The following is a 7534-nucleotide window of genomic DNA, read 5'->3' as shown; positions in this document are numbered from 1 at the left end:
AGGAATGCCTGTGCTTTCTTTCGTCTTCTGAGCGGAGGATCAATGTGTGATTTTTTGTCTCTCGACTCGCGTGTCTTGATCTTCAGGTTTCCCTATTATCATATTTTGTTTTCGCCAGCATCTCGATTAACTACCCCCTTGCGTTGTACGGCGAGATCATTGGTATTACGAGCATTTGTGTCTGCTGTCTTCAGATTAACACGGGAGTCTTGGGGCGTATGGGTTACGAATGATTGCTCGCCTTGTTGGCTTCGCCAATGCTTCGGAGTTTGTTGCCGTCATGCCATTCTCTCATCTGCTGCAATGGCCATCTCCATTCTCAAACTTGAAACTTCTTTCTGCTTAGCCAAAGCTGTCTTCAAGCCGTCTTGCCATCTGCTCCGCACTTATCATAAGTGCCTCGCCTGGGTTGTCCCTCGCTGGATACTGTGTATTATCTGATGCCACCGTCCCGTGAGCCGACATCAGATCTTCATCTTCTGAAGGGCGTATTATCCGAAATCTACGCAATAGGGTTGCCTCGCTCGCATGGACGTTCGACTGCCAGACGGAGTCTAGGCCGCTAGAGGCTTTCAGTAATTGACTCGAAAATCATCCTGCTCGCGATGCTTCCTTTGCTGGTCATATTTCTCCGGTGACACCCTCGGAATTCTACCGTCTTCAATCCCTATCTTCTTTGTTGGAATCGCCTAGGCCTTGTTTGCTTCCTCCGCACTGCAGTCTTTCAAAACTGAAACTCTTTCGGGACCGCCTTAATGCATGCATTTCAGACCAATACCGCTCCCCGAATGACGTTTTGGAACAGGGACATTGAATTTCCTGTTCTCTGCGGGGACTCTCTTCTGCGTTCTATTCGTCCCCCAGCACGATAGTACAACCTCGTCATTTGACAGTCGGATAACCTTATCGTTGTGCGGGGCGATGCCTTCTCAGTATAACACTATCCTATCAGATCATAATGTTTCCATTTGTGAGTGTACTTGCTTCTTTGGCCTTTTCAAAGTGTGTACTCCGCTCAAAAACATGCCTGTTTGGGCTGTGAATTTTCGGCGTGCTCTTGGACTTCAATGCGCAAATTGGTGCTGGCAGCTACCTTGAGCTTCTTTGTCATGCTGGAGGTGATGGCGACCCTCAGTAGTATTGAGTCGTTCCGGGCTTCCTTTATCGGCGCCCAAAAAACGCTTATTGAATTGGAGCTTTGCCTCTCACGTCAGGAACTGGACGCAGGCGCTCAAAATTGATTTTCTTCTTGGGTGAGACTCTGCATGATAGGCAGCAAGTTATTTGGTCTGATTAACGCCCGGACGTATTGGCTTGTACTCGCCCGGTAGTTTGACCTTCCTCTAGAAGTCTGCACTGGTGGTCTTTTGGTTTCATATGGCTGATGCGTCCACTTCATACTTAGGCTTGCCAGACTTGGCGTGTTGGTGTTTGTTGTTCTCTACTTCTCCACCTCCTTTGCAGCCTTTTCTATGGGCTATCCTGAGGCTTGAGCCAGTGCCTGCTGCTAGACACTCGCGCGGCGCTTGCGAATGCGTTCCTCGGCAGGGGTCGAACGGTTGTCGTTTGACGCGACCATTCTTTCTTTGGCGGCTTTGGAAGAGTCGGCCGCGTTCATTTGGCTGGTTTGAGGCTGTTTGCTTCTTCTGTTCTCAACTCCGCGTTGCTATGTGTAGCGGAGTCGTCCATAGACTCCATCACCTTAGCGAGTTGCCGCGCCAAGGCGTTGAACGACGCCTCTGTAGCGGCTCTCTTCGAGAGAGTCACAACGCCCTGAATAGTGGAGGCTGTTGGCGGGCTAGCAGTGAGTTGACCTCGTTGGCATGCGTCGAGGTGGAATTCATTTGACGCAACTATACGGGCGTCAGTTGGGTTGAGAGGCCTCGTGGGCTATAAGCCCGAGCAGCTTAGAACCAACCGAGCTTTTTTTCCGTTCAGAGGTGAGAACTTCCTTGGACTTGCGGCGTGGGCGCGTAGATTACCGACAGAGACACGTACTTCCTCGAACTTTAGCTTGTTCGAACTCGTACTCGACCTCCTCCCACGACGGGATCTCGGATCCGCGGCTGCGACGCCTCCGAATCTCGACAGCCGAAGATCGGTCTGGCTCCACCTAGACTGCCGTCGCGCAGATTTCTCCGCTGTTGGAAAATAGTTGCTTTCTTCAATTAATGAGATAAATTGTCAGCTTGGATTACAAAGATCGGTCCCTGTTTTATCACGATCCGGTTACTAACTAAATCAAAGAAAGAAGAAAAAAAAGTAAAAATTTACAACTTCTCTTGTGAACATAATCGCGAGCTCCTGTTTTGCCTAGGTCCTGCTCGCTTTGATGTTGGGTTCTTTGCCCTGCGCCGGGTTGCTCTGCCATGTGGACCATCCGCGGCGATCTTAGATCCGTGGTTCGGATCTACACCGAATTATGCGGGTATTATTCTCTTACGAAGTGGAATATATAGTGCCTGGGAGGCCTGCTTAACTCCACCATGGAATAATCGCTCGATCTCGAGATCTTAAGACAAAGCTTAGATCTGTGAGTATGACCTCGTGTAGATCTCAGATCTGTATCTTTCTTCCTCTCGAGATCCTGCCTTTTCTGACGTGGTCATAGGTCGCTGAGTGATCAGATCTGTACGTCCAAGTCTATCAAGTCTTCAAAAACTCTATGCTTTGCTCTTCAATCCGGCAGTAGTTTCGGCTCTTGAAAGTTCGACCCTGAAAATGAAACATCTCGTAGGCCTATTTATAGGCTCTCAGGACCATGTGCCCCAGCAAACAGTGAGATAACGATCGGCACTCTCGTCGGGCCACTGGTCGGCACCTTCTTTCTAGGGTGGCCTTGAACTCCGGCGAATCGACCCCTTAGATTGTGCTCGACTCATGGAGGAGCCACCTTGAGAGGTTGGTCGAGGCTTTGTGCCGAGCCCCCCTAAAGCGGGGCGATGTTTTTCCGATTTTTTCGGTTGTGTTCCGTTTTCCTGGTTTTGCTTCCGTGTTCCGGTTGATATGAGCACTCTGATTGGACTTGATCGATTGCTCAGTAAAGTCGGATTCCTGATTTTGGCATTAAGTAAACTCCACTTCTGCAGTTCCGAGTCTGAAAAGATCTTGATTCCGATCTGATTCGTCCGTAGTCTGTTCTCGGGTTGGTTAATGACTCGTTTGTATTATCCCTTAACACTTTGGGCTTGATTTTCCGAACGATACGTTATGCAATACATTTCACCGGTCGCTTCCCGTGCGATTTCGTCGATCTCGTCGTCCCTCGTTGACGTTGGTTCGTCGGTTTGTGCCGAGCTATGCTAGGGGACCTATAAGCAATTTTATATGCCTACAGTGGGTGCACGAGTATAAACTGTTTCCCCACACTCCAAAGAGCATATGAGTATAAACTTCTTCTCGATTATCCAACTGAGTGCAATGTTAAACCCGGTTTCACAAAGGAAACTAGGGGTGGAGGATTTATATAACGGGAAGTTCCTGGAGAATCTTATATTCTTAAGGATAACCCGAACATGCGACTGAGGATAACGTACTTCTCGTTACACCCAGTTTTGCAAAGAAAGCTGGGGGTGGATAATTTATGTAACGGGAAGTTCCCAGAAGAATGTTAAATGTAATATTCTTAGGGATAACCCCGATCATTATGAACAAAGTGATAAACACTAAACTCCTACTATGACTTCCGAATACTCTTTTGCTGAGATGAGATTCGATCACCTCTTTAGATCAATCTTCCCTCACAAAATTCCCATTTTGGTCAAACCTTTAAACAGTTAGGACCAAAGCCAAAATCCCCTCTCGATTCGTTCCATGAACGAGAGGTCCACAAATTGAACGATCAAACCTTTAAACAGTTAGGATCGTCTTAAATTCCCATCTTGGTCAAACCTTTAAACAGTTAGGACCAAAGCCAAAATCCCCTCTCGATTCGTTCCATGAACGAGAGGTCCACAAATTGAACGATCAAACCTTTAAACAGTTAGGATCGTCTCAAATTCCCATCTTGGTCAAACCTTTAAACAGTTAGGACCAAAGCCAAAATCCCCTCTCGATTCGTTCCATGAACGAAACGGACCGTTTAACCGAACCGAATTAAATGGATGAGAAGAAGTCTCTAAACCGCCCGAACCGAATTAAATCGGTTTGGATCCGGTTTGAACCCCTGAACCGCCCAAAAAAAACCGACCCGAATTCTGTTGGACGGTTTAGAGACTAAACTTATACCTCAAAACTTTTCCTGTTATCATCCAATAGATTCAAACGGCGCAAGGAGCAGTTTCAAGCAATGAGTACAGCAATATCACAGAAAAATATCCTTGAGAACTAAGTAAAGATTCAAATCAATCCAGAAAATTTGTTATGCACATGATGCACTTACAAAAGATGCATATGCTACATTATATGAACAATATCATACAAAACATCACTCCCCCGTGTAATTAAATAAACTTAAACTTTAGTTAAAAAATTTCACAGAAAAGATCTTGAGAATTACATAAGATTCAAATCAATCACAAAATGTGTTATGTACATGATACTTACAAGAGATAAGCATGCTGTATTATATAAACAACATCTTTAAAACATCAGTTCTCTGCGTAATTATATCAACTTAAAACTTTATTCTAAAGATGATAACCAGTCTAATAAACCTTTGTTGGCGAGCTCAGGAACCTCATCATGAGGACAATGCCCAGCTTACAAATTCACAACAGAAGTCTTTGGATAGAACTCTTTGCAAATTCAAAACCGAAACCGAACCGAACCGAACCGAATTTCGGTTGGGCCGAATATTCGGATGAAAGAGAAAAAATCTGGATCTGGATGAGAGTTTTGAGAATCCGAAAAATTCGGATTGGATGCGGATTGGGCATAAAACCGAACCGAACCGAATATGCCCAGCCCTAGAGAGGTCCACAAATTGAACGATCAAACCTTTAAACAGTTAGGATCGTCTTAAATTCCCATCTTGGTCAAACCTTTAAACAGTTAGGACCAAAGCCAAAATCCCCTCTTGATTCCTTCCATGAACAAGAGTTCTTCCTCTCCGATTCTGGGTTTATCTCTACCAACAAACAAGAGACCAGGAGATAGAATATAAAATTCTTCCTCTCCATCATCGGGTTTATCTCTACCAACAAACAAGAGACCAGGAGATAGGATATAAAATTCTTCCTCTCCGATTTCGGGTTTATCTCTACCAACAAACAAGAGACCAGGAGATAGAATATAAAATTCTTCCTCTCCGATTCTGGGTTCATCTCTACCAACAAACAAGAGACCAGGAGATAGAATATAAAATTCTTCCTCGAGATAGAATATAAAATTCTTCCTCTCTAATTCTGGGTTCATCTCTACCAACAAAAAAGAGACCAGGAGATAGAATATAAAATTCTCCCTCTCCATCATCGGGTTCATCTCTACCAACAAACAAGAGACCAGGAGATAGAATATAAAATTCTTCCTCTCTGATTCTGGGTTCATCTCTACCAACAAAAAAGAGACCAGGAGATAGAATATAAAATTCTTCCTCTCCATCATCGGGTTCATCTCTACCAACAAAAAAAGAGACCATATTACTCCAATAGGTACACGAGTCTAAACTGTTTCCCTACCATCAACAGAAAGTTTCTGGAGAATATTACTCAGAATATTCTTAAGAATAATCTGATTACCTCCCAATGGGTATATGAGGTTAAACTATTTTCCGAATACTCCAACAGGTATATGAGTCTAAACTATTTCCTTTTTTTCACGGGAAGTTCCTGGAGAATGCCATGCATGGTACTTTTAAGGATAACCCGATCATATAGCTAAACATAATGATAAACTCAGTTTCGCAAGGAAAAGCTGGGGGTGGATGGTTCATGTAACGGAAGTTCCCGAAAGAATGCTATATGTAATTTTCTTAGGAATAACCCGATCATTACAAACAAAGTGTTAAACACTACATCCCGACGGTGATTTCCGAATATTCTTTTGCTGAGATGAGATTCGATCACTTCGTTGGATCAATCTTCCCTCTCAAACCCTCCTTTGGTCAAACCTTTAAACAGTTAGGACCGAAAACCAAAATCCCCTTTCGATTCCTTCCATGAACGAAAGGTCCACAAATTGAACGATCAAACCTTTAAACAGTTAGGATCATCTCAGAACTCACACTTTGTCAAACCTTACTACAGTTAGGACCAAAACCAAAATCCCCTTTCGATTCCTTCCATGAACGAAAGGTCCACAAATTGAACGATCAAACCTTTAAACAGTTAGGATCGTCTCAGAACTCCCACTTGGTCAAACCTTACTACAGTTAGGACCAAAACCAAAATCCCCTTTCGATTCCTTCCATGAACGAAAGGTCCACAAATTGAACGATCAAACCTTTAAACAGTTAGGATCGTCTCAAAACTCCCACTTGGTCAAACCTTACTACAGTTAGGACCAAAACCAAAATCCCCTTTCGATTCCTTCCATGAACGAAAGGTCCACAAATTGAACGATCAAACCTTTAAACAGTTAGGATCGTCTCAAATTCCCATCTTGGTCAAACCTTTAAACAGTTAGGACCAAAGCCAAAATCCCCTCTCGATTCGTTCCATGAACGAGAGGTCCACAAATTGAACGATCAAACCTTTAAACAGTTAGGATCGTCTCAAATTCCCATCTTGGTCAAACCTTTAAACAGTTAGGACCAAAGCCAAAATCCCCTCTCGATTCGTTCCATGAACGAGAGGTCCACAAATTGAACGATACCAACAAAAAAAGAGACCATATTACTCCAATAGGTACACGAGTCTAAACTGTTTCCCTACCTTCAACAGGAAGTTTCTAGAGAATATCACTAAGAATATTCTTAAGAATAACCTGAATACTCCAATAGATACACGAGTCTAAACTGTTTCCCTACCTTCAACAGGAAGTTTCTAGAGAATATTGATCTGAATATTCTTAAGGATAACCTGACGAACTTTCAATGGATGTCTCAAATTCGGTGACAAAAGCTGAGCCCACAAGAACAAAAGCTAGCTTCGAATCAAGATCTCGACAACGGTCAAGCGATAAATGCAGTGCCGGAGAAATATTAGCTATTCTACAAAGAACTGAATAGACTAATGGATGAAGAGATCAAGAGCCAAAGCCATTTTATGGATTATTGTACATGATCTGCTCAACAAAGTATTGAAGAGGTCGTAAGAAAAATCTATCTTATCCAAAGTATCCCAGACTCCTCTATAAAAGAATGAGTCTGGAAAACTTTGGAGGGGGTATCTGTAGGCGTTAAAAAAATGCTGAAAGATATCCAAATACAGCTGAAGAGAAGATCATCCAAAAAATCAACAAAAGGACACAAGTATAGACTGTCTCGCCCAGCGAGACAGACTTTGCTGTCTCACCGTGCGAGACAGACTTCGCTGTCTCGCCGTGCGAGACAGACTTCGCTGTCTCGCCATGCGGGACAAAGTTGACTGTCTCGCACGCAAGACAGTTTTCAAACATTCAGAAACCGTTTCATAAACCGCCGACACGTGACCAC

This window comes from Asparagus officinalis, chromosome 5 (assembly GCF_001876935.1).
Source record: "Asparagus officinalis chromosome 5, Aspof.V1, whole genome shotgun sequence".
Lineage (NCBI taxonomy): Eukaryota > Viridiplantae > Streptophyta > Magnoliopsida > Asparagales > Asparagaceae > Asparagus > Asparagus officinalis.
This window is presented reverse-complemented; position numbering follows the sequence as displayed.